This window comes from Anthonomus grandis, unplaced genomic scaffold, assembly GCF_022605725.1.
Source record: "Anthonomus grandis grandis unplaced genomic scaffold, icAntGran1.3 ctg00000934.1, whole genome shotgun sequence".
NCBI lineage: Eukaryota > Metazoa > Arthropoda > Insecta > Coleoptera > Curculionidae > Anthonomus > Anthonomus grandis.
The window spans coordinates 1-22,312 of NW_026088631.1; the positions used below are offsets into that span (position 1 = coordinate 1).

At 26.6% G+C, this 22,312-nt stretch overlaps 7 non-coding genes and 2 pseudogenes across 7 annotated transcripts; all 9 read left to right on the plus strand.

Annotated features, from left to right (window-relative positions):
• Window positions 1–2,437: 2,437 nt before the first annotated feature.
• On the plus strand, window positions 2,438–2,555 carry LOC126749932 (5S ribosomal RNA; annotated as a pseudogene).
• A 925-nt stretch (window positions 2,556–3,480) lies between these two features.
• On the plus strand, window positions 3,481–3,598 carry LOC126749929 (5S ribosomal RNA). Its single transcript, XR_007665477.1, has one exon. It is a non-coding gene; the product is annotated as a 5S ribosomal RNA (ribosomal RNA).
• Window positions 3,599–5,585: 1,987 nt separating this feature from the next.
• Window positions 5,586–5,702, plus strand: LOC126749933 (5S ribosomal RNA; annotated as a pseudogene).
• Window positions 5,703–9,893: 4,191 nt separating this feature from the next.
• LOC126749934 (5S ribosomal RNA) lies at window positions 9,894–10,011 on the plus strand. Its single transcript, XR_007665480.1, has one exon. It is a non-coding gene; the product is annotated as a 5S ribosomal RNA (ribosomal RNA).
• A 1,312-nt stretch (window positions 10,012–11,323) lies between these two features.
• On the plus strand, window positions 11,324–11,441 carry LOC126749935 (5S ribosomal RNA). The gene has a single exon (XR_007665481.1). It is a non-coding gene; the product is annotated as a 5S ribosomal RNA (ribosomal RNA).
• A 928-nt stretch (window positions 11,442–12,369) lies between these two features.
• LOC126749936 (5S ribosomal RNA) lies at window positions 12,370–12,487 on the plus strand. Its single transcript, XR_007665482.1, has one exon. It is a non-coding gene; the product is annotated as a 5S ribosomal RNA (ribosomal RNA).
• A 1,101-nt stretch (window positions 12,488–13,588) lies between these two features.
• LOC126749938 (5S ribosomal RNA) lies at window positions 13,589–13,706 on the plus strand. The gene has a single exon (XR_007665483.1). It is a non-coding gene; the product is annotated as a 5S ribosomal RNA (ribosomal RNA).
• Window positions 13,707–19,814: 6,108 nt separating this feature from the next.
• Window positions 19,815–19,932, plus strand: LOC126749930 (5S ribosomal RNA). The gene has a single exon (XR_007665478.1). It is a non-coding gene; the product is annotated as a 5S ribosomal RNA (ribosomal RNA).
• A 1,100-nt stretch (window positions 19,933–21,032) lies between these two features.
• LOC126749931 (5S ribosomal RNA) lies at window positions 21,033–21,150 on the plus strand. The gene has a single exon (XR_007665479.1). It is a non-coding gene; the product is annotated as a 5S ribosomal RNA (ribosomal RNA).
• Window positions 21,151–22,312: the final 1,162 nt, after the last annotated feature.

The following is a 22,312-nucleotide window of genomic DNA, read 5'->3' on the forward strand; positions in this document are numbered from 1 at the left end:
CACATCTCGTGAGAGTTGGGAAATATATAATATTTTTTTTTTTTTTTTTTTTTTTTAATGCTTCTAAACACACCCCTACAGTTATTTTACATACCAATATTTTTTTCAATATTTTTTTTATTAAAATATTCAGTGCATAATATGAGATCATTAAGAGTGCTCTCATCAATTTTAATAATTTTATGTATTGCTAAATACTTATATACTTATAGAGTACATGAATGCCACTCCGGGAAATATATAATATTTTTTTTTTTTTTTTTTTTTTTTAATGCTTCTAAACACACCCCTACAATTATTTTACATACCAATATTTTTTCAATATTTTTTTTATTAAAATATTCAGTGCATAATATGAGATCATTAAGAGTGCTCTCATCAATTTTAATAATTTTATGTATTGCTAAAGGAAATACTTATATACTTATAGAGTACATGAATGCCACTCCGGGAAATATATAATATTTTTTTTTTTTTTTTTTTTTTTTTTTAATGCTTCTAAACACACCCCTACAGTTATTTTACATACCAATATTTTTCCAATATTTTTTTAATTAAAATATTCAGTGCATAATATGAGATCATTAAGAGTGCCTCATCAATTTTAATAATTTTTAAATATTGCTAAATACTTATATACTTATAGAGTACATGAATGCCACTCCGGGAAATATATAATGGGCAGGGTCTATTTTATGAAAATATTCAGTGCATAATATGAGATCATTAAGAGTGCCTCATCAATTTAATAATTTTTAAATATTGCTAAATACTTATATACTTATAGAGTACATGAATGCCACTCCGGGAAATATATAATGGGCAGGGTCTATTTTATGAAATATTCAGTGCATAATATGAGATCATTTAAGAGTGCTCTCATCAATTTTAATAATTTTATGTATTGCTAAATACGTTATATACTTATAGAGTACATGAATGCCACTCCGGGAAAATATATAATGGGCAGGGTCTATTTTATGAAAATATTCAGTGCATAATATGAGATCATTAAGAGGTGCTCTCATCAATTTTAATAATTTTAAGTATATATACCAATATTTTTTTTTAATTAAAATATTCAGTGCATAATATGAGATCATTAAGAGTGCTCTCATCAATTTTAATAATTTTATGTATTGCTAAATACTTATATACTTATAGAGTACATGAATGCCACTCCGGGAAATATATAATGGGCAGGGTCTATTTTATGAAAATATTCAGTGCATAATATGAGATCATTAAGAGTGCCTCATCAATTTAATAATTTTTAAATATTGCTAAATACTTATATACTTATAGAGTACATGAATGCCACTCCGGGAAATATATAATGGGCAGGGTCTATTTTATGAAAATATTCAGTGCATAATATGAGATCATTAAGAGTGCCTCATCAATTTTAATAATTTTTAAATATGTGCTAAATACTTATATACTTATAGAGTACATGAATGCCACTCCGGGAAATATATAATGGGCAGGGTCTATTTTATGAAATATTCAGTGCATAATATGAGATCATTAAGAGTGCCTCATCAATTTTAATAATTTTTAAATATTGCTAAATACTTATATACTTATAGAGTACATGAATGCCACTCCGGGAAAATTATATAATGGGCAGGGTCTATTTTATGAAAATATTCAGTGCATAATATGAGATCATTAAGAGTGCTCTCATCAATTTTAATAATTTTATGTATTGCTAAATACTTATATACTTATAGAGTACATGAATGCCACTCCGGGAAATATATAATGGGCAGGGTCTATTTTATGAAAATATTCAGTGCATAATATGAGATCATTAAGAGTGCCTCATCAATTTTAATAATTTTTAAATATTGCTAATACTTATATACTTATAGAGTACATGAATGCCACGTCCGGGAAATGATATAATGGGCAGGGTCTATTTTATGAAATATTCAGTGCATAATATGAGATCATTAGAGTGCCTCATCAATTTTAATAATTTTTAATATTGCTAAATACTTATATACTTATAGAGTACATGAATGCCACTCCGGGAAATATATAATGGGCAGGGTCTATTTTATGAAATATTCAGTGCATAATATGAGATCATTAAGAGTGCTCTCATCAATTTTAATAATTTTATTATTGCTAAATACTTTAATACTTATAGAGTACATGAATGCCACTCCGGGAAATATATAATGGGCAGGGTCTATTTTATGAAAATATTCAGTGCATAATATGAGATCATTAAGAGTGCTCTCATCAATTTTAATAATTTTTAAGTATATATACCAATATTTTTTTTATTAAAATTAAAATATTCAAATATTCAGTGCATAATATGAGAATCATTAAGAGTGCTCTCATCAATTTTAATAATTTTATGTATTGCTAAATACTTATATACTTATAGAGTACATGAATGCCACTCCGGGAAATATATAATGCAGCAACCGGCCATACCACGCTGATATACCGGTTCTCGTCCGATCACCGAAGTCAAGCAGCGTCGGGCGTGGTTAGTACTTGGATGGGTGACCGCTTGGGAACACCACGTGCTGTTGTCTTTTTTTTTTTTTTTTTTTTTTTTTTTTAATGCTTCTAAACACACCCCTACAGTTATTTTACATACCAATATTTTTCCAATATTTTTTTAATTAAAATATTCAGTGCATAATATGAGATCATTAAGAGTGCCTCATCAATTTTAATAATTTTTAAATATTGCTAAATACTTATATACTTATAGAGTACATGAATGCCACTCCGGGAAATATATAATGGGCAGGGTCTATTTTATGAAAATATTCAGTGCATAATATGAGATCATTAAGAGTGCCTCATCAATTTTAATAATTTTTAAATATTGCTAAATACTTATATACTTATAGAGTACATGAATGCCACTCTGGGAAATATATAATATTTTTTTTTTTTTTTTTTTTTTTTTAATGCTTCTAAACACACCCCTACAGTTATTTTACATACCAATATTTTTCCAATATTTTTTTAATTAAAATATTCAGTGCATAATATGAGATCATTAAGAGTGCCTCATCAATTTTAATAATTTTTAAATATTGCTAAATACTTATATACTTATAGAGTACATGAATGCCACTCCGGGGAAATATATAATGGGCAGGGTCTATTTATGAAAATATTCAGTGCATAATATGAGATTCATAAGAGTGCCTCATCAATTTTAATAATTTATGTATTGCTAAATACTTATATACTTATAGAGTACATGAATGCCACTCTGGGAAATATATAATATTTTTTTTTTTTTTTTTTTTTTTTAATGCTTCTAAACACACCCCTACAGTTATTTTACATACCAATATTTTTCCATATTTTTTTAATTAAAAATATTCAGTGCATAATATGAGATCATTAAGAGTGCTCTCATCAATTTTAATAATTTTAAGTATTGCTAAATACTTATATACTTATAGAGTACATGAATGCCACTCCGGGAAATATATAATGGGCAACGGCCATACCACGCTGATATACCGGTTCTCGTCCGATCACCGAAGTCAAGCAGCGTCGGGCGTGGTTAGTACTTGGATGGGTGACCGCTTGGGAACACCACGTGCTGTTGTCTTTTTTTTTTTTTTTTTTTTTTTTTTAATGCTTCTAAACACACCCCTACAGTTATTTTACATACCAATATTTTTCCAATATTTTTTTAATTAAAATATTCAGTGCATAATATGAGATCATTAAGAGTGCCTCATCAATTTTAATAATTTTTAAATATTGCTAAATACTTATATACTTATAGAGTACATGAATGCCACTCCGGGAAATATATAATGGGCAGGGTCTATTTTATGAAAATATTCAGTGCATAATATGAGATCATTAAGAGTGCCTCATCAATTTTAATAATTTTTAAATATTGCTAAATACTTATATACTTATAGAGTACATGAATGCCACTCCGGGAAATATATAATGGGCAGGGTCTATTTTATGAAAATATTCAGTGCATAATATGAGATCATTAAGAGTGCTCTCATCAATTTTAATATATTTATGTATTGCTAAATACTTATATACTTATAGAGTACATGAATGCCACTCCGGGAAATATATAATGGGCAGGGTCTATTTTATGAAAATATTCAGTGCATAATATGAGGATCATTAAGAGTGCTCTCATCAATTTTAATAATTTTAAGTATATATACCAATATTTTTTTTTTATTAAAATTAAAATATTCAAATATTCAGTGCATAATATGAGATCATTAAGAGTGCTCTCATCAATTTTAATAATTTTATGTATTGCTAAATACTTATATACTTATAGGAGTACATGAATGCCACTCCGGGAATATATAATGGGCAGGGTCTATTTTATGAAAATATTCAGTGCATAATATGAGGATCATTAAGAGTGCCTCATCAATTTTAATAATTTTATGTATTGCTAAATACTTATATACTTATAGAGTACATGAATGCCACTCTGGGAAATATATAATATTTTTTTTTTTTTTTTTTTTTTTTTAATGGCTTCTAAACACACCCCTACAGTTATTTTACATACCAATATTTTTCCAATATTTTTTTAATTAAAATATTCAGTGCATAATATGAGATCATTAAGAGTGCCTCATCAATTTTAATAATTTTTAAATATTGCTAAATACTTATATACTTATAGAGTACATGAATGCCACTCCGGGAAATATATAATGGGCAGGGTCTATTTTATGAAAATATTCAGTGCATAATATGAGATCATTAAGAGTGCCTCATCAATTTAATAATTTTTAAATATTGCTAAATACTTATATACTTATAGAGTACATGAATGCCACTCCCGGGAAATATATAATGGGCAGGGTCTATTTTATGAAAAATATTCAGTGCATAATATGGAGATCATTAAGAGTGCTCTCATCAATTTTAATAATTTTATGTATTGCTAAATACTTATATACTTATAGAGTACATGAATGCCACTCCGGGAAATATATAATGGGGCAGGGTCTATTTTATGAAAATATTCAGTGCATAATATGAGATCATTAAGAGTGCTCTCATCAATTTTAATAATTTTAAGTATATATACCAATATTTTTTTTTATTAAAATTAAAATATTCAAATATTCAGTGCATAATATGAGATCATTAAGAGTGCTCTCATCAATTTTAATAATTTTATGTATTGCTAAATACTTATATACTTATAGAGTACATGAATGCCACTCCGGGAAATATATAATGGGCAGGTCTATTTTATGAAAATATTCAGTGCATAATATGAGATCATTAAGAGTGCCTCATCAATTTAAATATTTTATGTATTGCTAAATACTTATAGACTTATAGAGTACATGAATGCCACTCTGGGAAATATATAATATTTTTTTTTTTTTTTTTTTTTTTTTAATGCTTCTAAACACACCCCTACAGTTATTTTACATACCAATATTTTTTCAATATTTTTTTTATTAAATATTCAGTGCATAATATGAGATCATTAAGAGTGCTCTCATCAATTTTAATAATTTTATGTATTGCTAAATACTTATATACTTATAGAGTACATGAATGCCACTCCGGGGAAATATATAATGGGCAACGGCCATACCACGCTGATATACCGTTCTCGTCCGATCACCGAAGTCAAGCAGCGTCGGGCGTGGTTAGTACTTGGATGGGTGACCGCTTGGGAACACCACGTGCTGTTGTCTTTTTTTTTTTTTTTTTTTTTTTTTTTAATGCTTCTAAACACACCCCTACAGTTATTTTACATACCAATATTTTTCCAATATTTTTTTAATTAAAATATTCAGTGCATAATATGAGATCATTAAGAGTGCTCTCATCAATTTTAATAATTTTATGTATTGCTAAATACTTATATACTTATAGAGTACATGAATGCCACTCCGGAAATATATAATATTTTTTTTTTTTTTTTTTTTTTTTTAATGCTTCTAAACACACCCCTACAATTATTTTACATACCAATATTTTTTTTAATTAAAATATTCAGTGCATAATATGAGATCATTAAGAGTGCTCTCATCAATTTTAATAATTTTTATGTATTGCTAAATACTTATATACTTATAGAGTACATGAATGCCACTCCGGGAAATATATAATATTTTTTTTTTTTTTTTTTTTTTTTAATGCTTCTAAACACACCCCTACAATTATTTTACATACCAATATTTTTTTCAATATTTTTTTTATTAAAATATTCAGTGCATAATATGAGATCATTAAGAGTGCTCTCATCAATTTTAATAATTTTATGTATTGCTAAATACTTATATACTTATAGAGTACATGAATGCCACTCCGGGAAATATATATATTTTTTTTTTTTTTTTTTTTTTTTTTTAATGCTTCTAACACACACACCCTACAATTATTTTACATACCAATATTTTTTCAATATTTTTTTTTTATTAAAATATTCAGTGCATAATATGAGATCATTAAGAGTGCTCTCATCAATTTTAATAATTTTATGTATTGCTAAATACTTATATACTTATAGAGTACATGAATGCCACTCCGGGAAATATATAATGGGCAGGGTCTATTTTATGAAAATATTCAGTGCATAATATGAGATCATTAAGAGTGCCTCATCAATTTTAATAATTTTTAAATATTGCTAAATACTTATATACTTATAGAGTACATGAATGCCACTCCGGGAAATATATAATGGGCAGGGTCTATTTTATGAAAATATTCAGTGCATAATATGAGATCATTAAGAGTGCTCTCATCAATTTTAATAATTTTTAAATATTGCTAAATACTTATATACTTTATAGAGTACATGAATGCCACTCCGGGAAATATATAATAGGCGAGGGTCTATTTTATGAAAATATTCAGTGCATAATATGAGATCATTAAGAGTGCTCTCATCAATTTTAATAATTTTATGTATTGCTAAATACTTATATACTTATAGAGTACATGAATGCCACTCCGGGAAATATATAATGGGGCAGGGTCTATTTTATGAAAATATTCAGTGCATAATATGAGATCATTAAGAGTGCTCTCATCAATTTTAATATTTTTAAATATTGCTAAATACTTATATACTTATAGAGTACATGAATGCCACTCCGGGAAATATATAATAGGCAGGGTCTATTTTATGAAAATATTCAGTGCATAATATGAGATCATTAAGAGTGCTCTCATCAATTTTAATAATTTTAAGTATTGCTAAATACTTATATACTCAAGAGTACATGAATGCCACTCCGGGAAATATATAATGGGCAACGGCCATGCTTCTAAACACACCCCTACAATTATTTTACATACCAATATTTTTTTTAATTAAAATATTCAGTGCATAATATGAGATCATTAAGAGTGCTCTCATCAATTTTAATAATTTTAAGTATATATACCCAATATTTTTTTAATTAAAATATTCAGTGCATAATATGAGATCATTAAGAGTGCTCTCATCAATTTTAATAATTTTATGTATTGCTAAATACTTAATATACTTATAGAGTACATGAATGCCACTCCGGGAAATATATAATGGGCAGGGTCTATTTTATGAAAATATTCAGTGCATAATATGAGATCATTAAGAGTGCCTCATCAATTTTAATAATTTTATGTATTGCTAAATACTTATATACTTATAGAGTACATGAATGGCCACTCTGGGAAATATATAATATTTTTTTTTTTTTTTTTTTTTTTTAATGCTTCTAAACACACCCCTACAGTTATTTTACATACCAATATTTTTTCAATATTTTTTTTATTAAAATATTCAGTGCATAATATGAGATCATTAAGAGTGCTCTCATCAATTTTAATAATTTTATGTATTGCTAAATACTTATATACTTATAGAGTACATGAATGCCACTCCGGGAAATATATAATATTTTTTTTTTTTTTTTTTTTTTTTAATGCTTCTAAACACACCCCTACAATTATTTTACATACCAATATTTTTTCAATATTTTTTTTATTAAAATATTCAGTGCATAATATGAGATCATTAAGAGTGCTCTCATCAATTTTAATAATTTTATGTATTGCTAAATACTTATATACTTATAGAGTACATGAATGCCACTCCGGGAAATATATAATATTTTTTTTTTTTTTTTTTTTTTTTTTAATGCTTCTAAACACACCCCTACAGTTATTTTACATACCAATATTTTTCCAATATTTTTTTAATTAAAATATTCAGTGCATAATATGAGATCATTAAGAGTGCCTCATCAATTTTAATAATTTTTAAATATTGCTAAATACTTATATACTTATAGAGTACATGAATGCCACTCCGGGAAATATATAATGGGCAGGGTCTATTTTATGAAAATATTCAGTGCATAATATGAGATCATTAAGAGTGCCTCATCAATTTTAATAATTTTTAAATATTGCTAAATACTTATATACTTATAGAGTACATGAATGCCACTCCGGGAAATATATAATGGGCAGGGTCTATTTTATGAAAATATTCAGTGCATAATATGAGATCATTAAGAGTGCTCTCATCAATTTTAATAATTTTATGTATTGCTAAATACTTATATACTTATAGAGTACATGAATGCCACTCCGGGAAATATATAATATTTTTTTTTTTTTTTTTTTTTTTTAATGCTTCTAAACACACCCCTACAATTATTTTACATACCAATATTTTTTCAATATTTTTTTTATTAAAATATTCAGTGCATAATATGAGATCATTAAGAGTGCTCTCATCAATTTTAATAATTTTATGTATTGCTAAATACTTATATACTTATAGAGTACATGAATGCCACTCCGGGAAATATATAATATATTTTTTTTTTTTTTTTTTTTTTTTTAATGCTTCTAAACACACCCCTACAGTTATTTTACATACCAATATTTTTCCAATATTTTTTTAATTAAAATATTCAGTGCATAATATGAGATCATTAAGAGTGCCTCATCAATTTTAATAATTTTTAAATATTGCTAAATACTTATATACTTATAGAGTACATGAATGCCACTCCGGGAAATATATAATGGGCAGGGTCTATTTTATGAAAATATTCAGTGCATAATATGAGATCATTAAGAGTGCCTCATCAATTTTAATAATTTTTAAATATTGCTAAATACTTATATACTTATAGAGTACATGAATGCCACTCCGGGAAATATATAATGGGCAGGGTCTATTTTATGAAAATATTCAGTGCATAATATGAGATCATTAAGAGTGCCTCATCAATTTTAATAATTTTTAAATATTGCTAAATACTTATATACTTATAGAGTACATGAATGCCACTCTGGGAAATATATAATATTTTTTTTTTTTTTTTTTTTTTTTAATGCTTCTAAACACACCCCTACAGTTATTTTACATACCAATATTTTTCCAATATTTTTTTAATTAAAATATTCAGTGCATAATATGAGATCATTAAGAGTGCCTCATCAATTTTAATAATTTTTAAATATTGCTAAATACTTATATACTTATAGAGTACATGAATGCCACTCCGGGAAATATATAATGGGCAGGGTCTATTTTATGAAAATATTCAGTGCATAATATGAGATCATTAAGAGTGCCTCATCAATTTTAATAATTTTATGTATTGCTAAATACTTATATACTTATAGAGTACATGAATGCCACTCTGGGAAATATATAATATTTTTTTTTTTTTTTTTTTTTTTTTAATGCTTCTAAACACACCCCTACAGTTATTTTACATACCAATATTTTTCCAATATTTTTTTAATTAAAATATTCAGTGCATAATATGAGATCATTAAGAGTGCTCTCATCAATTTTAATAATTTTAAGTATTGCTAAATACTTATATACTTATAGAGTACATGAATGCCACTCCGGGAAATATATAATGGGCAACGGCCATACCACGCTGATATACCGGTTCTCGTCCGATCACCGAAGTCAAGCAGCGTCGGGCGTGGTTAGTACTTGGATGGGTGACCGCTTGGGAACACCACGTGCTGTTGTCTTTTTTTTTTTTTTTTTTTTTTTTTTTTAATGCTTCTAAACACACCCCTACAGTTATTTTACATACCAATATTTTTCCAATATTTTTTTAATTAAAATATTCAGTGCATAATATGAGATCATTAAGAGTGCCTCATCAATTTTAATAATTTTTAAATATTGCTAAATACTTATATACTTATAGAGTACATGAATGCCACTCCGGGAAATATATAATGGGCAGGGTCTATTTTATGAAAATATTCAGTGCATAATATGAGATCATTAAGAGTGCCTCATCAATTTTAATAATTTTTAAATATTGCTAAATACTTATATACTTATAGAGTACATGAATGCCACTCCGGGAAATATATAATGGGCAGGGTCTATTTTATGAAAATATTCAGTGCATAATATGAGATCATTAAGAGTGCCTCATCAATTTTAATAATTTTTAAATATTGCTAAATACTTATATACTTATAGAGTACATGAATGCCACTCCGGGAAATATATAATGGGCAGGGTCTATTTTATGAAAATATTCAGTGCATAATATGAGATCATTAAGAGTGCCTCATCAATTTTAATAATTTTATGTATTGCTAAATACTTATATACTTATAGAGTACATGAATGCCACTCCGGGAAATATATAATGGGCAGGGTCTATTTTATGAAAATATTCAGTGCATAATATGAGATCATTAAGAGTGCCTCATCAATTTTAATAATTTTTAAATATTGCTAAATACTTATATACTTATAGAGTACATGAATGCCACTCCGGGAAATATATAATGGGCAGGGTCTATTTTATGAAAATATTCAGTGCATAATATGAGATCATTAAGAGTGCCTCATCAATTTTAATAATTTTTAAATATTGCTAAATACTTATATACTTATAGAGTACATGAATGCCACTCCGGGAAATATATAATGGGCAGGGTCTATTTTATGAAAATATTCAGTGCATAATATGAGATCATTAAGAGTGCTCTCATCAATTTTAATAATTTTATGTATTGCTAAATACTTATATACTTATAGAGTACATGAATGCCACTCCGGGAAATATATAATGGGCAGGGTCTATTTTATGAAAATATTCAGTGCATAATATGAGATCATTAAGAGTGCTCTCATCAATTTTAATAATTTTAAGTATATATACCAATATTTTTTTTTATTAAAATTAAAATATTCAAATATTCAGTGCATAATATGAGATCATTAAGAGTGCTCTCATCAATTTTAATAATTTTATGTATTGCTAAATACTTATATACTTATAGAGTACATGAATGCCACTCCGGGAAATATATAATGGGCAACGGCCATACCACGCTGATATACCGGTTCTCGTCCGATCACCGAAGTCAAGCAGCGTCGGGCGTGGTTAGTACTTGGATGGGTGACCGCTTGGGAACACCACGTGCTGTTGTCTTTTTTTTTTTTTTTTTTTTTTTTTTTAATGCTTCTAAACACACCCCTACAGTTATTTTACATACCAATATTTTTCCAATATTTTTTTAATTAAAATATTCAGTGCATAATATGAGATCATTAAGAGTGCCTCATCAATTTTAATAATTTTTAAATATTGCTAAATACTTATATACTTATAGAGTACATGAATGCCACTCCGGGAAATATATAATGGGCAGGGTCTATTTTATGAAAATATTCAGTGCATAATATGAGATCATTAAGAGTGCCTCATCAATTTTAATAATTTTTAAATATTGCTAAATACTTATATACTTATAGAGTACATGAATGCCACTCTGGGAAATATATAATATTTTTTTTTTTTTTTTTTTTTTTTTTAATGCTTCTAAACACACCCCTACAGTTATTTTACATACCAATATTTTTCCAATATTTTTTTAATTAAAATATTCAGTGCATAATATGAGATCATTAAGAGTGCCTCATCAATTTTAATAATTTTTAAATATTGCTAAATACTTATATACTTATAGAGTACATGAATGCCACTCCGGGAAATATATAATGGGCAGGGTCTATTTTATGAAAATATTCAGTGCATAATATGAGATCATTAAGAGTGCCTCATCAATTTTAATAATTTTATGTATTGCTAAATACTTATATACTTATAGAGTACATGAATGCCACTCTGGGAAATATATAATATTTTTTTTTTTTTTTTTTTTTTTTTTAATGCTTCTAAACACACCCCTACAGTTATTTTACATACCAATATTTTTCCAATATTTTTTTAATTAAAATATTCAGTGCATAATATGAGATCATTAAGAGTGCTCTCATCAATTTTAATAATTTTAAGTATTGCTAAATACTTATATACTTATAGAGTACATGAATGCCACTCCGGGAAATATATAATGGGCAACGGCCATACCACGCTGATATACCGGTTCTCGTCCGATCACCGAAGTCAAGCAGCGTCGGGCGTGGTTAGTACTTGGATGGGTGACCGCTTGGGAACACCACGTGCTGTTGTCTTTTTTTTTTTTTTTTTTTTTTTTTTTTAATGCTTCTAAACACACCCCTACAGTTATTTTACATACCAATATTTTTCCAATATTTTTTTAATTAAAATATTCAGTGCATAATATGAGATCATTAAGAGTGCCTCATCAATTTTAATAATTTTTAAATATTGCTAAATACTTATATACTTATAGAGTACATGAATGCCACTCCGGGAAATATATAATGGGCAGGGTCTATTTTATGAAAATATTCAGTGCATAATATGAGATCATTAAGAGTGCCTCATCAATTTTAATAATTTTTAAATATTGCTAAATACTTATATACTTATAGAGTACATGAATGCCACTCCGGGAAATATATAATGGGCAGGGTCTATTTTATGAAAATATTCAGTGCATAATATGAGATCATTAAGAGTGCTCTCATCAATTTTAATAATTTTATGTATTGCTAAATACTTATATACTTATAGAGTACATGAATGCCACTCCGGGAAATATATAATGGGCAGGGTCTATTTTATGAAAATATTCAGTGCATAATATGAGATCATTAAGAGTGCTCTCATCAATTTTAATAATTTTAAGTATATATACCAATATTTTTTTTTATTAAAATTAAAATATTCAAATATTCAGTGCATAATATGAGATCATTAAGAGTGCTCTCATCAATTTTAATAATTTTATGTATTGCTAAATACTTATATACTTATAGAGTACATGAATGCCACTCCGGGAAATATATAATGGGCAGGGTCTATTTTATGAAAATATTCAGTGCATAATATGAGATCATTAAGAGTGCCTCATCAATTTTAATAATTTTATGTATTGCTAAATACTTATATACTTATAGAGTACATGAATGCCACTCTGGGAAATATATAATATTTTTTTTTTTTTTTTTTTTTTTTTTAATGCTTCTAAACACACCCCTACAGTTATTTTACATACCAATATTTTTTCAATATTTTTTTTATTAAAATATTCAGTGCATAATATGAGATCATTAAGAGTGCTCTCATCAATTTTAATAATTTTATGTATTGCTAAATACTTATATACTTATAGAGTACATGAATGCCACTCCGGGAAATATATAATGGGCAACGGCCATACCACGCTGATATACCGGTTCTCGTCCGATCACCGAAGTCAAGCAGCGTCGGGCGTGGTTAGTACTTGGATGGGTGACCGCTTGGGAACACCACGTGCTGTTGTCTTTTTTTTTTTTTTTTTTTTTTTTTTTTAATGCTTCTAAACACACCCCTACAGTTATTTTACATACCAATATTTTTCCAATATTTTTTTAATTAAAATATTCAGTGCATAATATGAGATCATTAAGAGTGCTCTCATCAATTTTAATAATTTTATGTATTGCTAAATACTTATATACTTATAGAGTACATGAATGCCACTCCGGGAAATATATAATATTTTTTTTTTTTTTTTTTTTTTTTAATGCTTCTAAACACACCCCTACAATTATTTTACATACCAATATTTTTTTTAATTAAAATATTCAGTGCATAATATGAGATCATTAAGAGTGCTCTCATCAATTTTAATAATTTTATGTATTGCTAAATACTTATATACTTATAGAGTACATGAATGCCACTCCGGGAAATATATAATATTTTTTTTTTTTTTTTTTTTTTTTTTAATGCTTCTAAACACACCCCTACAATTATTTTACATACCAATATTTTTTCAATATTTTTTTTATTAAAATATTCAGTGCATAATATGAGATCATTAAGAGTGCTCTCATCAATTTTAATAATTTTATGTATTGCTAAATACTTATATACTTATAGAGTACATGAATGCCACTCCGGGAAATATATAATATTTTTTTTTTTTTTTTTTTTTTTTTTAATGCTTCTAAACACACCCCTACAATTATTTTACATACCAATATTTTTTCAATATTTTTTTTTTATTAAAATATTCAGTGCATAATATGAGATCATTAAGAGTGCTCTCATCAATTTTAATAATTTTATGTATTGCTAAATACTTATATACTTATAGAGTACATGAATGCCACTCCGGGAAATATATAATGGGCAGGGTCTATTTTATGAAAATATTCAGTGCATAATATGAGATCATTAAGAGTGCCTCATCAATTTTAATAATTTTTAAATATTGCTAAATACTTATATACTTATAGAGTACATGAATGCCACTCCGGGAAATATATAATGGGCAGGGTCTATTTTATGAAAATATTCAGTGCATAATATGAGATCATTAAGAGTGCTCTCATCAATTTTAATAATTTTTAAATATTGCTAAATACTTATATACTTATAGAGTACATGAATGCCACTCCGGGAAATATATAATAGGCAGGGTCTATTTTATGAAAATATTCAGTGCATAATATGAGATCATTAAGAGTGCTCTCATCAATTTTAATAATTTTATGTATTGCTAAATACTTATATACTTATAGAGTACATGAATGCCACTCCGGGAAATATATAATGGGCAGGGTCTATTTTATGAAAATATTCAGTGCATAATATGAGATCATTAAGAGTGCTCTCATCAATTTTAATAATTTTTAAATATTGCTAAATACTTATATACTTATAGAGTACATGAATGCCACTCCGGGAAATATATAATAGGCAGGGTCTATTTTATGAAAATATTCAGTGCATAATATGAGATCATTAAGAGTGCTCTCATCAATTTTAATAATTTTAAGTATTGCTAAATACTTATATACTCAAGAGTACATGAATGCCACTCCGGGAAATATATAATGGGCAACGGCCATGCTTCTAAACACACCCCTACAATTATTTTACATACCAATATTTTTTTTAATTAAAATATTCAGTGCATAATATGAGATCATTAAGAGTGCTCTCATCAATTTTAATAATTTTAAGTATATATACCAATATTTTTTTTAATTAAAATATTCAGTGCATAATATGAGATCATTAAGAGTGCTCTCATCAATTTTAATAATTTTATGTATTGCTAAATACTTATATACTTATAGAGTACATGAATGCCACTCCGGGAAATATATAATGGGCAGGGTCTATTTTATGAAAATATTCAGTGCATAATATGAGATCATTAAGAGTGCCTCATCAATTTTAATAATTTTATGTATTGCTAAATACTTATATACTTATAGAGTACATGAATGCCACTCTGGGAAATATATAATATTTTTTTTTTTTTTTTTTTTTTTTTAATGCTTCTAAACACACCCCTACAATTATTTTACATACCAATATTTTTTCAATATTTTTTTTATTAAAATATTCAGTGCATAATATGAGATCATTAAGAGTGCTCTCATCAATTTTAATAATTTTATGTATTGCTAAATACTTATATACTTATAGAGTACATGAATGCCACTCCGGGAAATATATAATATTTTTTTTTTTTTTTTTTTTTTTTTTAATGCTTCTAAACACACCCCTACAATTATTTTACATACCAATATTTTTTCAATATTTTTTTTTTATTAAAATATTCAGTGCATAATATGAGATCATTAAGAGTGCTCTCATCAATTTTAATAATTTTATGTATTGCTAAATACTTATATACTTATAGAGTACATGAATGCCACTCCGGGAAATATATAATGGGCAGGGTCTATTTTATGAAAATATTCAGTGCATAATATGAGATCATTAAGAGTGCCTCATCAATTTTAATAATTTTTAAATATTGCTAAATACTTATATACTTATAGAGTACATGAATGCCACTCCGGGAAATATATAATGGGCAGGGTCTATTTTATGAAAATATTCAGTGCATAATATGAGATCATTAAGAGTGCTCTCATCAATTTTAATAATTTTTAAATATTGCTAAATACTTATATACTTATAGAGTACATGAATGCCACTCCGGGAAATATATAATAGGCAGGGTCTATTTTATGAAAATATTCAGTGCATAATATGAGATCATTAAGAGTGCTCTCATCAATTTTAATAATTTTATGTATTGCTAAATACTTATATACTTATAGAGTACATGAATGCCACTCCGGGAAATATATAATGGGCAGGGTCTATTTTATGAAAATATTCAGTGCATAATATGAGATCATTAAGAGTGCTCTCATCAATTTTAATAATTTTTAAATATTGCTAAATACTTATATACTTATAGAGTACATGAATGCCACTCCGGGAAATATATAATAGGCAGGGTCTATTTTATGAAAATATTCAGTGCATAATATGAGATCATTAAGAGTGCTCTCATCAATTTTAATAATTTTAAGTATTGCTAAATACTTATATACTCAAGAGTACATGAATGCCACTCCGGGAAATATATAATGGGCAACGGCCATGCTTCTAAACACACCCCTACAATTATTTTACATACCAATATTTTTTTTAATTAAAATATTCAGTGCATAATATGAGATCATTAAGAGTGCTCTCATCAATTTTAATAATTTTAAGTATATATACCAATATTTTTTTTAATTAAAATATTCAGTGCATAATATGAGATCATTAAGAGTGCTCTCATCAATTTTAATAATTTTATGTATTGCTAAATACTTATATACTTATAGAGTACATGAATGCCACTCCGGGAAATATATAATGGGCAGGGTCTATTTTATGAAAATATTCAGTGCATAATATGAGATCATTAAGAGTGCCTCATCAATTTTAATAATTTTATGTATTGCTAAATACTTATATACTTATAGAGTACATGAATGCCACTCTGGGAAATATATAATATTTTTTTTTTTTTTTTTTTTTTTTTTAATGCTTCTAAACACACCCCTACAGTTATTTTACATACCAATATTTTTTCAATATTTTTTTTATTAAAATATTCAGTGCATAATATGAGATCATTAAGAGTGCTCTCATCAATTTTAATAATTTTATGTATTGCTAAATACTTATATACTTATAGAGTACATGAATGCCACTCCGGGAAATATATAATATTTTTTTTTTTTTTTTTTTTTTTTTAATGCTTCTAAACACACCCCTACAATTATTTTACATACCAATATTTTTTCAATATTTTTTTTATTAAAATATTCAGTGCATAATATGAGATCATTAAGAGTGCTCTCATCAATTTTAATAATTTTATGTATTGCTAAATACTTATATACTTATAGAGTACATGAATGCCACTCCGGGAAATATATAATATTTTTTTTTTTTTTTTTTTTTTTTTTTAATGCTTCTAAACACACCCCTACAGTTATTTTACATACCAATATTTTTCCAATATTTTTTTAATTAAAATATTCAGTGCATAATATGAGATCATTAAGAGTGCCTCATCAATTTTAATAATTTTTAAATATTGCTAAATACTTATATACTTATAGAGTACATGAATGCCACTCCGGGAAATATATAATGGGCAGGGTCTATTTTATGAAAATATTCAGTGCATAATATGAGATCATTAAGAGTGCCTCATCAATTTTAATAATTTTTAAATATTGCTAAATACTTATATACTTATAGAGTACATGAATGCCACTCCGGGAAATATATAATGGGCAGGGTCTATTTTATGAAAATATTCAGTGCATAATATGAGATCATTAAGAGTGCTCTCATCAATTTTAATAATTTTATGTATTGCTAAATACTTATATACTTATAGAGTACATGAATGCCACTCCGGGAAATATATAATATTTTTTTTTTTTTTTTTTTTTTTTTAATGCTTCTAAACACACCCCTACAATTATTTTACATACCAATATTTTTTCAATATTTTTTTTATTAAAATATTCAGTGCATAATATGAGATCATTAAGAGTGCTCTCATCAATTTTAATAATTTTATGTATTGCTAAATACTTATATACTTATAGAGTACATGAATGCCACTCCGGGAAATATATAATATTTTTTTTTTTTTTTTTTTTTTTTTTAATGCTTCTAAACACACCCCTACAGTTATTTTACATACCAATATTTTTCCAATATTTTTTTAATTAAAATATTCAGTGCATAATATGAGATCATTAAGAGTGCCTCATCAATTTTAATAATTTTTAAATATTGCTAAATACTTATATACTTATAGAGTACATGAATGCCACTCCGGGAAATATATAATGGGCAGGGTCTATTTTATGAAAATATTCAGTGCATAATATGAGATCATTAAGAGTGCCTCATCAATTTTAATAATTTTTAAATATTGCTAAATACTTATATACTTATAGAGTACATGAATGCCACTCCGGGAAATATATAATGGGCAGGGTCTATTTTATGAAAATATTCAGTGCATAATATGAGATCATTAAGAGTGCCTCATCAATTTTAATAATTTTTAAATATTGCTAAATACTTATATACTTATAGAGTACATGAATGCCACTCTGGGAAATATATAATATTTTTTTTTTTTTTTTTTTTTTTTTAATGCTTCTAAACACACCCCTACAGTTATTTTACATACCAATATTTTTCCAATATTTTTTTAATTAAAATATTCAGTGCATAATATGAGATCATTAAGAGTGCCTCATCAATTTTAATAATTTTTAAATATTGCTAAATACTTATATACTTATAGAGTACATGAATGCCACTCCGGGAAATATATAATGGGCAGGGTCTATTTTATGAAAATATTCAGTGCATAATATGAGATCATTAAGAGTGCCTCATCAATTTTAATAATTTTTAAATATTGCTAAATACTTATATACTTATAGAGTACATGAATGCCACTCTGGGAAATATATAATATTTTTTTTTTTTTTTTTTTTTTTTTAATGCTTCTAAACACACCCCTACAGTTATTTTACATACCAATATTTTTCCAATATTTTTTTAATTAAAATATTCAGTGCATAATATGAGATCATTAAGAGTGCCTCATCAATTTTAATAATTTTTAAATATTGCTAAATACTTATATACTTATAGAGTACATGAATGCCACTCCGGGAAATATATAATGGGCAGGGTCTATTTTATGAAAATATTCAGTGCATAATATGAGATCATTAAGAGTGCCTCATCAATTTTAATAATTTTATGTATTGCTAAATACTTATATACTTATAGAGTACATGAATGCCACTCTGGGAAATATATAATATTTTTTTTTTTTTTTTTTTTTTTTTTAATGCTTCTAAACACACCCCTACAGTTATTTTACATACCAATATTTTTCCAATATTTTTTTAATTAAAATATTCAGTGCATAATATGAGATCATTAAGAGTGCTCTCATCAATTTTAATAATTTTAAGTATTGCTAAATACTTATATACTTATAGAGTACATGAATGCCACTCCGGGAAATATATAATGGGCAACGGCCATACCACGCTGATATACCGGTTCTCGTCCGATCACCGAAGTCAAGCAGCGTCGGGCGTGGTTAGTACTTGGATGGGTGACCGCTTGGGAACACCACGTGCTGTTGTCTTTTTTTTTTTTTTTTTTTTTTTTTTTAATGCTTCTAAACACACCCCTACAGTTATTTTACATACCAATATTTTTCCAATATTTTTTTAATTAAAATATTCAGTGCATAATATGAGATCATTAAGAGTGCCTCATCAATTTTAATAATTTTTAAATATTGCTAAATACTTATATACTTATAGAGTACATGAATGCCACTCCGGGAAATATATAATGGGCAGGGTCTATTTTATGAAAATATTCAGTGCATAATATGAGATCATTAAGAGTGCCTCATCAATTTTAATAATTTTTAAATATTGCTAAATACTTATATACTTATAGAGTACATGAATGCCACTCCGGGAAATATATAATGGGCAGGGTCTATTTTATGAAAATATTCAGTGCATAATATGAGATCATTAAGAGTGCTCTCATCAATTTTAATAATTTTATGTATTGCTAAATACTTATATACTTATAGAGTACATGAATGCCACTCCGGGAAATATATAATGGGCAGGGTCTATTTTATGAAAATATTCAGTGCATAATATGAGATCATTAAGAGTGCTCTCATCAATTTTAATAATTTTAAGTATATATACCAATATTTTTTTTTATTAAAATTAAAATATTCAAATATTCAGTGCATAATATGAGATCATTAAGAGTGCTCTCATCAATTTTAATAATTTTATGTATTGCTAAATACTTATATACTTATAGAGTACATGAATGCCACTCCGGGAAATATATAATGGGCAGGGTCTATTTTATGAAAATATTCAGTGCATAATATGAGATCATTAAGAGTGCCTCATCAATTTTAATAATTTTATGTATTGCTAAATACTTATATACTTATAGAGTACATGAATGCCACTCTGGGAAATATATAATATTTTTTTTTTTTTTTTTTTTTTTTTTAATGCTTCTAAACACACCCCTACAGTTATTTTACATACCAATATTTTTTCAATATTTTTTTTATTAAAATATTCAGTGCATAATATGAGATCATTAAGAGTGCTCTCATCAATTTTAATAATTTTATGTATTGCTAAATACTTATATACTTATAGAGTACATGAATGCCACTCCGGGAAATATATAATGGGCAACGGCCATACCACGCTGATATACCGGTTCTCGTCCGATCACCGAAGTCAAGCAGCGTCGGGCGTGGTTAGTACTTGGATGGGTGACCGCTTGGGAACACCACGTGCTGTTGTCTTTTTTTTTTTTTTTTTTTTTTTTTTTAATGCTTCTAAACACACCCCTACAGTTATTTTACATACCAATATTTTTCCAATATTTTTTTAATTAAAATATTCAGTGCATAATATGAGATCATTAAGAGTGCTCTCATCAATTTTAATAATTTTATGTATTGCTAAATACTTATATACTTATAGAGTACATGAATGCCACTCCGGGAAATATATAATATTTTTTTTTTTTTTTTTTTTTTTTAATGCTTCTAAACACACCCCTACAATTATTTTACATACCAATATTTTTTTTAATTAAAATATTCAGTGCATAATATGAGATCATTAAGAGTGCTCTCATCAATTTTAATAATTTTATGTATTGCTAAATACTTATATACTTATAGAGTACATGAATGCCACTCCGGGAAATATATAATATTTTTTTTTTTTTTTTTTTTTTTTTTAATGCTTCTAAACACACCCCTACAATTATTTTACATACCAATATTTTTTCAATATTTTTTTTATTAAAATATTCAGTGCATAATATGAGATCATTAAGAGTGCTCTCATCAATTTTAATAATTTTATGTATTGCTAAATACTTATATACTTATAGAGTACATGAATGCCACTCCGGGAAATATATAATATTTTTTTTTTTTTTTTTTTTTTTTTTAATGCTTCTAAACACACCCCTACAATTATTTTACATACCAATATTTTTTCAATATTTTTTTTTTATTAAAATATTCAGTGCATAATATGAGATCATTAAGAGTGCTCTCATCAATTTTAATAATTTTATGTATTGCTAAATACTTATATACTTATAGAGTACATGAATGCCACTCCGGGAAATATATAATGGGCAGGGTCTATTTTATGAAAATATTCAGTGCATAATATGAGATCATTAAGAGTGCCTCATCAATTTTAATAATTTTTAAATATTGCTAAATACTTATATACTTATAGAGTACATGAATGCCACTCCGGGAAATATATAATGGGCAGGGTCTATTTTATGAAAATATTCAGTGCATAATATGAGATCATTAAGAGTGCTCTCATCAATTTTAATAATTTTTAAATATTGCTAAATACTTATATACTTATAGAGTACATGAATGCCACTCCGGGAAATATATAATAGGCAGGGTCTACTCTCACGAGATGTGT